The following is a 9,647-nucleotide window of genomic DNA, read 5'->3' on the forward strand; positions in this document are numbered from 1 at the left end:
CTTATGTGTTCTAATCGTTAACGCGATACGCGCGAGAGAGTTCGGAAACCCGCTCCCAATTTCTGAATTCTTCTGAAAGTACTTTCAGAGGGATGCCGAGGCTCCTCACAGCAGAGATAGTTTAGTCGTATTGAACTGCTGGTGTCCCTGATAATTTGGCCAAGTTGAGCAAAACTCACTGTTTTCTGGACCACACCTCTGGCCTTGATCGCATTCATCCAGTCGTGATCCAAAATGCTTTGGACCTGTATGCCTTTTCTCAGTCCCAGTATGTCCTAATCTCTTTATCGATGCCTTTGTCCATTTCACAAAACCTCTGTTGAGCCTGCTGTTATCATATGACTGCTCTTATTTAACTGTGACTCTGAACACGGGGTTGCCAAACCTGAAATCCCTGTTCTGGCCCTCTGTGGGAGGATGAAAATGACACCTTCGTTTATACGGTTTATAAGCTCTTTGTTCTCTGGAAATCATTGTGCAGCCCATTGATGTGGCTTAAAAAACATACACGCGCGCGCGCACACACACACACACACACACACACACACACAAAGTAGTTATGGGCCTATAAGGTGCAACAGTGATGTGAAACTTTGCTCTTTTTTTAAATTTACAGTAGCACTTACTGTAAACGTTTATTTTTTTGGTTATAGCAGCAAGAAAAGCTAATAGTATGAATAGCTGGAAAGGCAGCTAACATCTATCCAATCATTTGTATTAGCATATTCAATATAATGTGTACTGAATATTAAGGACACAGATGACGTGTACAGCTTGTAGCCTTTATATAGATGTTTGTTTGTTTTGAAATCCAAGGATTTTCAATCAGCGCATTAAGCTATTCAGTGGTGTTCCTGGAGAGGTTTTCAGTCTGTTATGTGAGTTTGATTGTAGCGCGATCAGTCTGTGGAATGTCGGACTGATTATGCTCTGGGATTTGGAGTCCCGCTCTACCCGTTCACATAAACCATTAAGCTGAGTCTGCTGGTCTCAAGTGCACTTGTTCTAGTGAAAAGTGAGAAACAGTCAGAAAACACTCCTGCTCTTATGGCAGTTCCATAAAATGCACTGGAACAGCAAAATGCGGAAAAAAAATAGTGAAGCAATTTTTGTAAGGAAGGTTCAACTGCCCGTGGCGGTCGGTATTACCGTGTGTTATTAGATCTCAACATTGTGGTGCTTGTTAACCTACCGGTGCTTCACAAAATAGGCTGTAATTACAAGCGTAACACCTCACATAGCTGGATTATCTCTGTTGAACAGGCACTTATAACTACCGGCAGTCTTAACTTTAGCTGGAGCAACACTGGTGCTTATGGATAAGCGCAAAAATAGAGCACTTATTTACACAGCAATCGTTCTTATATCTGTGATTCTTAGCATTCTGGAAACCCTAGGTTTCATTCTTTCCAAGCAGCCATGCTCTGTAGCGTAGAAACAGACGGGCAGACGTGTTTATCTGTCTGAACCAGTGCTGTCTTTGTGTCTGAGCCTCCCCAGGCTGCTTCTACTGACCTACATCCAGACCTGTATTCCCTAATCATCATCATCCAATTCTCTCTCTCTCTGTGATGCCTGAGCACAGGTGATATTTTCTTTTTGTTTTGTTTTTGTTTGTTTGTTTTTTTTGAATACCAGAAATGCTATTTTCCTATTTGCAGAAATAAAATTAAAAAAAAGAAAAAAGAAAAACACTAATCCTTTTGCTATGTTGTTATTCTAGTAATGCTTGTTAGGCAGACATAGATCAACATTTGCTACGAGGTTTACAGTGACAATGTACCAGCATGTGAGAAAATAACAAGTATAGAAATGGTGTGAAAGTATTTTTATTCACACTCAGTCTTTTTATAACAAGCTTATAGTGTGAAATATCTGTGTACAGTGTACAGTACAGAAACCAGAAATCTTGAGTACTGTTCTTAGTGATAGTTTCGAATGCACTGTGGGAAACAAAGGTATCTTAAAAAAGCTAAGGGGCTATTTGGAGCTGTCTTCTTGGGGTTTTTGTTTTTGGGTCCCAGCTTACATGAATAGTCTGATATATCTATTTACTGGCACTAAATGAGACTTTTTATGTTCTTGTTGAAGACAAATAAGTAAATAGGAAACAAGTTTGACTTTAATTCACCATTTGGCCAGAATCACATGTCAAATTGAATGCTAATTTCCCTTTGTGTCCGGTGTCCATGCAAAGGTATGTTATGAGTAGACTCCATTTGACTCGTCTAACATTCATTGATTCACATCAAAAGAAACAACAAGAAACACAGCAAAAAATTGTCAAGTCCAAGGAAACATTAGCATCGATATAAAAATACACATGCAGAAACAGTGATTGAAAAAGGATAGTAACAGATGCACAACATTCTCCAACAAATCTTGGAAGAAAGAAACATGAATCTTCAAATATCGACAGTTTTGCGGTACTGGCAGGCAAATTTACCAGCTTCTCTCCTTTCATTTCTCTGTAGTCACCTGCTCTCTGATAATACCAGAGATTGTCTCATAGAAGTGACACCAATCTGAATTTCCTGCAGTGCTAAATGACAGCAGGGATTACAGCACAGTAAATCTGGCTTTAAAAAAAAGCAGCAGGCAGGTTTCAATCCTGTAATTACTTTCCAGTACTCTGAATCCTGCTGCATGCTGCACCACCTCTCACTTCGGTAATCTACAAAGCTAAGAGGAAGCTACAGCTCTCTACACATATCATGTTTTGGCTGTCAGTGTTTTCTAGCTGTGCTTGACTGCATGGGGAATGGGAGGGGAACACCTGGAAGGAACTGGGACCAGCTTCAAAGCAAAAAAACAGTTTCCTCCTTTCCTGCTCTGCTCTTGGACACTTTTGCTAATGTGGCCTGAATACGCAGTCATAAAAATGCTGATCGTCTGAGTCCTGTTTTGATTCCTAAACTGTAGGCAGGCATCTGGCAAGAACGTAGGGCTGAAGAGGAGGAGAGAAGCAAGGAGGGAGTTTCCTGTTAGAAATGAAATGTGCCCACAAGCTGTAATGTAATAAGAGTAGTCGACAACAGTCATGACCAGAGGTTACTGTAGGACAAAGCGCTGCGCTGCTCTTTAAAACAGAACAGTTTGGCCTTTAAAAAGCTATAGATTTATTATGATCAGTAAATGGGACCAGAACATGAAGCTGAAGAACACAGAAGAAGGCTTTCTGTTTATCTCAATAGATGCCTGCAGCAATTCTTTGTGACTGTTAACAAGAAACTTTGTTGAAGACTACTCCTTTTATTCCTTCTTACCTTCTTTCATTCATCACCCAGCCTAGGTGGAAACTAAATAGAATCCATGCTGGGATAAAAACACAGCTTAAGGAAAGATTAGTGTTTAACAACTGTGTAATTTAAGAGGATGTGTGAAAAATAGACAACACAAGTGAAAGTCAGTGATCTGAATACTACAAACAATATGCAGCTAACTAATCAAACCTAGATAATAAGGATAATTTCAACTGTGATATTAATAATACGTTTTGCAGATTCTGAAATCATACAGAGGCGTTACATACAGAGGACGTCATGCGCACGTCACTCAAGACCTGTCTGCCATGTTGGACGTAATCATCACTAATCCGTTGTTTACGTAGAAATTATCACTACTTTTCCCTCACAACGCCTACATGCTGCGGGGTTAGGTGCAGTAATCATCAAGGACAATCAAGGACAGAGGGAAAATCTTTTTCTAATCATGTTTTTTAGATAGAAGAATACGAGAAAAAAAATTAATGAATAAAGGCATCAGATAAATAGTATAACAGTATAACAATTATGGGTTAGTTGAATTTTTTAAATAACCAGTATCTGTTTCAAACAATATGTACCATTTAAAATTTTTACGTTGATATTTTCATTATTTCTTCTTCGTCTGCCTCCTCCAGCACAATTCTCGCCTTCTCATCTCCATTTCATCCTCTTCCTCCTAAACTAACGTTAGGGCTCTAACATAAGAAGTCTCATATGAACATAATTATTTAATCTTGATATTACTGCAATGAGTTATTGTCAGCAGATGTGACCCTCCCGTCTCTGGACAGGTAACAAGAGATGGCTAAGCGACAACGTAACAAGCTAACCATGCAAGCTAGTCATGCAAGCTAACATTAGCCTCTAGCATCCTAAAACTTAATTTCCCTCTGATTAACAGTTTGATTTCACTTTCACATCACAAGAGTTTATTTGCTAAGTACGAGTCTGCCAACGTCAAATCCATTTCAAAAAAAGTTTCAGTAACAGCCATGAATACCGGTGAACAGGAGCTAACAGCAGAACACACTGATGGAAAATTATGGCTATCCATATGCCTTGCCGAGTTTTTCCAAATAACAAGCAAGATGCTTGTCAAGAAAATGTACTTCCTCCAAGAGAGTATATGTTTACTATGTTTAGTAAACCGTATTTCAGGATTATTACACATCCAAAATGGACCAAACGGCACCTTATTTTTATGAATCACACATCTGGTGCACATCCTCACATCTGGTGTGCATGATGGGCCATCACTGATGGCTGTGACTGGACACAAGCACAATAGCCCCGGCTAAAACGGGAACCCTTGTCACGTGGTAAGCGGTCATGTTTCTGCAAAAACCCTATAGCCTCCCAGTTTGGGTGATGAAATGTTCTTTACAGTGACACATTTCTCATCATTGTATCCCTTGAGCTCTGCAGCTTGTTTTAGTGTCTTTAAGCACATTGTTTTTTATTTTACAGCCTGCTTTTCAGCATTGCTGTTTTGATTCTCTAACAGCTCATATCTACTTACTTTTAGCAGCAGGCAGCTGCTCTGAACATATACAAATACTCACCAGCACCCCATCTAGGGGCTTGTGATTGGACTATTCCAACACAGTGGTGTGCAATTACTTTTATTACAGTGAGATAAACAGAGATGACAGACCACCTGACTGTGGCTCAGGTGGTAGAGCGGGTTGTCTGCCAAGTTCGGTGGTTCAATCCCTGGCTCCCCAAGTCTACATTTCAAAGTATCTTTGGACAAGATTCTGAACCATAAGTGCCCCCCCCCCCCCCCCCCCCCCCCCTTCTCCCATGTATTCATTGAAATGTGACTGTTTGTGTGAACAGTATGTCTTTTGTCCTGAGCCTGGTTCTGCCAGAGGTTTCTTCCTGTTAAAAGGGAGATTTTCCTTCCCACTGTCGCCAGGTGAATTCTCATAGGGGTCATCTGATTATTGGGGTATTATTGCAGGGTTTTTACCTTACAATATAAAGCACCTTGAGGTAACTGTTCTTGTAATTTGTAAATATATAAATTAAACTGAATTAGATCAAAGTGCTTAAAAGCACGAAGGTGTGTGATTGGGTGAATGAAGCTTGTAGCAAAAAGTTCTGAGTGTTCAGTTGGGGGTAGAAAAGCACAAGACCATTTACCACAACTGTAGACCTTTGCCTTTTCCACTGCCCTCTAGTGACAAAAATATATTTAATAATAAAAGCTGGGTTTGCTTCAGTGCCAAATGTTAAAAGAATGTAAGGCTTCTGTGGAATTCAGCAGTCTTACTCCTGAAATCTAGATGTTCACACTGACTAATGTGACAGGGACCAAAAATAAAACACAAAACTCATTACAACTGATTTTGTCATGCCTTCAAAGCCCTTAGACTCTCACTGACAGACAAGCCTTTTTCTGGCATCCAGAAATATGAGGTTATTGAAATCCTACACAAGATATTAATTAGGGCAATTCATATAGAGCAGATTTCTACTTCAACTGCGAATGAGTCACTCATCCGCCAAGTCAATCCAGCTCCACCACTCTATAAATAATCACCCTCTGGTCTTCGACTGCTTTGCATTTATGTCTGAATAATGCTGGTATTTGTTTTAGCTAAATGTGCCAGTCGGGTCTGATTCTGTACTCTCACTCTCCAGCCTGAGGTGTATACAACAGCTCAGACTTTTTTTTCGTGTAGTAACATAATGCTGTTTTGTTTTTTAAATTGTTATTAATTTATTTTTTTTAAATAATACATAACCTAACCTGTTTTTTCTCAGTTTTTTTTAATGCAGTTAGGCTACATTTAGCAGTATGTTTGCTTTCTGACAACATCAGATAATAACAGATGAATGTCCACAATAACAAGACTAGAATCTGCACAGGGCTCACTGATTAGGGCTGGGTATCGTCACTGATTTCTAGAATCGATTCAATTCCGATTCACAAGGTCCCAAATCGATTCGATCCACGATTCGATTTAATTCGATTCGATTCGATTTAAATCTGGGAAATTTTGACAGTCAGAAGTATAATTCAGATCAGAACATTTACATATTTTTGTATCTATAAAAAGGAAGCTGACACTCGCAAGACTTTATCCAAGGTGTGAGCATCACAGCAGATGCCTTTGTGTCAAAGTAGCTGAGGATAAAACACAGAAAAACATGAAGGTTTTCCTGGCCTGGGATTTTATAAAAATATTCTGCAGTACATCAAAAACGAAAGAAAACCATTAATTAATGAACATTACCTCTGACGTTACAGCGGTTTTATTAGACACACGGCTAAGCATTTTGCATTTTGAATAATATTAAAAAGTTTAAATTTGTTCAGTATTGAACAGCAGAAATGAGGTTTTCTTTTCGGAAGAATGTAAAAGGGAAAAAAACAGCGGCCGACAGCCTGTAAACAACAGTAGACTTGTGCGTAACAAGCAAGCGAATAATGAAGAAAGCGGCGTGAACACAAAGCGCGGACCCGGATCAGCGAGCTGTCGGCTTTCAGCCCCGACTGTGAGAAAGGCGACATCTAACTGATTCTGATCCGCGGGTTGCGCTGTGTGTTTAAGTCTATGTGCAGAATCCCTGTACCTGCTCTCATTTACTGTTTGGTGGTTCTTGAAATTTTGTGAGATGTCACCAGAGATTCTGGCATTTCGGACAAAATAAATTTATATTAAAAAATCGATTCAGGATTTTAATGAATCGATTTTACGTTATCCAAGCCAGAATCGATTTTAATCGATGAATCGATTATAAAAACCCACCCCTATCACTGATGCTACTGTGACTGTTAGCATACGCTGCCACTTGGTGGTTAATCTGACAACATGCAGCTTCTGGACCTGGAGGTTAGATTGTTTTTTGTTGCTAATGATGTTCTGTGTTGATGGAAAATCCAAAATGACGTTTAACATGGTTCTTTTTTACAAATTGCTTTTTGTATAATTTGTATACACACAAAATATATTTCAATTGTAATATTTTGACTCAATCAACTCTTTTTTTGGTACACCTTGCTAGAACTGGGCTGGATCTGCTTATACCTATAATTGGCTTAGTTCTTCATGGCACAGTTTCAATAAGAGGTTGAAAGTTTTCCTCAGAGATTTTGGTGCATAATAATCACACGTGTGCTATTGCTCACATGTGTGATTCTCACATGTCCTCACATCCCAAAGGGCTATTTGAGTACATTAAATTCAGTGTTATGTTCAAGAAACCAGTTTAAGATAATCTAAGGTTTGTGACATGATGTCTGCATCCACCCTGCAGCCACCAAAAGATTGATACACTGTGGTCATAAATGGATGGCCAGCAACAATACTCAGGTAGGCTGTGGTACTTAAATGATGCTCAGTTGGTACTAAGAGGCCCAGAGTGTGTCATGAAAATATCCTGCACATCATTACACCACCAGCTGCCTGAATTGTTGATACAAGGCTGGATGAATTGAGTACTTTATGTTGTGTCTGCCAAAATCAAGATTCTTTAGCCCTGGCTGCAATTTAATGTTGATTGAGAGTTCGTATGAATTACTGTCTCAGTTTCTAGATCTTAGCTGACAGGAGTGACAGTGGCCTGGTGTTCTTCACTGTGGCCTATCTTCTTCAAGATTGCAGATGTCGTGGGTTCAGAGATGTTTTGCATATCTTGGTTGTAATGAGGATTTATTTCACTTCCTGTCGGCTGAAAATAAGCCATTCTCTTCTGACCTCAATGGATAATTTCTCTTTTTCAGACCACTCTTAAAGAGATGGCTGGAGTAGATCAGCAGGACTTATGTTCAGACTGCCATGGATATTTATTTGAGTGTTAAAAACAGGAAAAACTGCCCACAGCAGCAACGTTTTGTACTTCTTTTTTTTAATCTTTTCTATTATATAATCTATTTTTCAACTTCCTCTTCTTGGTAAATTCTGCTGTCACTTCCTTTGCTGCTCATGTCCACTTTTCAGCTGATCAGCATTCTTTCTGTTGCCTAACATCATATGCATGTGGCTCAGTTGAAGGCCCGCACACATGGACTGTGAATAGCCAGTCCATGTGTCAAATACATGCAGTGCTGCGAAAAAGTATTTGCCCCCTCGTACCAGGGTGAACAGCCTCTAGCGGGGTCGACTTCCCGTTGCCTCCGGTCCTCTGGGACTCTTTGGCACTGGGCACCCCATCTAGGGCCTCCCTCCTTCTGCTGTTGTCCTGGTTCCTGTTTGCATCTCTGTATATATAACGACACTCTCTCTCTCTCTCTCTCTCTCTCTGAAGATTTCATAGACCACGGAATATAGGCCATTAAAATTTCCCAACACCAGTGTCTGGATGTCACTGTAAAGTTCTTCCTCCCCACTGTTGCCAAGTACTCGCTCTCTCTTATATTGTAGTCTTTAATTGAAATTCCATTTGAATAAAGAGACCATTTAAATGGTACACTTTATTACGCAATATGTGTTAAACAGATGATAAAGTACCCACTCCACAAATAAGAATTTATTTCTTTTTTTTAAAACAGTCCCACAAACATAAATCAGAGACACATTGTAACTATTCTGAGAGTTTTCATTTTGAATTTGAATGCAATTACAGTTGTGACAGACTCAAGCAGATTATTCCAGTGGCACAGGGTTTTTAAATCTTTGAAGTTATTCTCAGCTTGTGAAATAAATAATATTTTTATATAGATTTTAGTGAAAAGTCCTTAACTTATATCTTTGTAAAATAGCTTGAAATTAAGATTAGAGCCTCAAATAGCTTAAATGTCCCCAAATGGGATTATTTATTTTGTAGTAGCACAAACAAACAAATGACCAAGTATTAAACAGAAAGTATGTAAGAGAGAGAGTGAAAAACCCCACTTTGGTACCCTGCAGGTAATAAGGGGAACACTGCGTAGGGGTTAAGTCTGCAGTTGTGAACAGTATGACTCTGCTTCCACATTCTCACTTTTTTTTGCTATTAGATTTAATTACTTGGCAGTGCATTAGCTAAAGGAACTACAATGTAAAGCAGTACAATTCCATAAGAAACTAGGGAATATACAGTGATATGAAAAAGTGTTTGCTCCTGTCTGGATTTCTGATTTCTTTTTTTTTTTTTTTGTATGTCTGTCACACATAAATGTTTCAGATCACCAAACAAATGTAAATATTAGACAAAGATAAGACAAGATAACACTTCTACATGAAGCTGTTTATTAAGAGGAAAAAATCCAAACCTACATGGCGCTGTGTGAAAAAAGTCTGTATTACAGACTCAATGTTACGAGACTTTTGTTTTCATTTCTTATCAAATTTGATTTGGACTTATGTTATTATCTGTAAGAGCAATACTACACAGAAGAAGCCCACTGCTATTTGGAACTTTTAGGTAAAACAATAACGTGACACCAACGGT

The sequence above is a fragment of the Diplotaxodon limnothrissa genome, linkage group LG5 (genome assembly GCF_057381915.1).
Source record: "Diplotaxodon limnothrissa isolate DT_005_m linkage group LG5, D_limnothrissa_male_GT1.1, whole genome shotgun sequence".
Classification (NCBI taxonomy): domain Eukaryota; kingdom Metazoa; phylum Chordata; class Actinopteri; order Cichliformes; family Cichlidae; genus Diplotaxodon; species Diplotaxodon limnothrissa.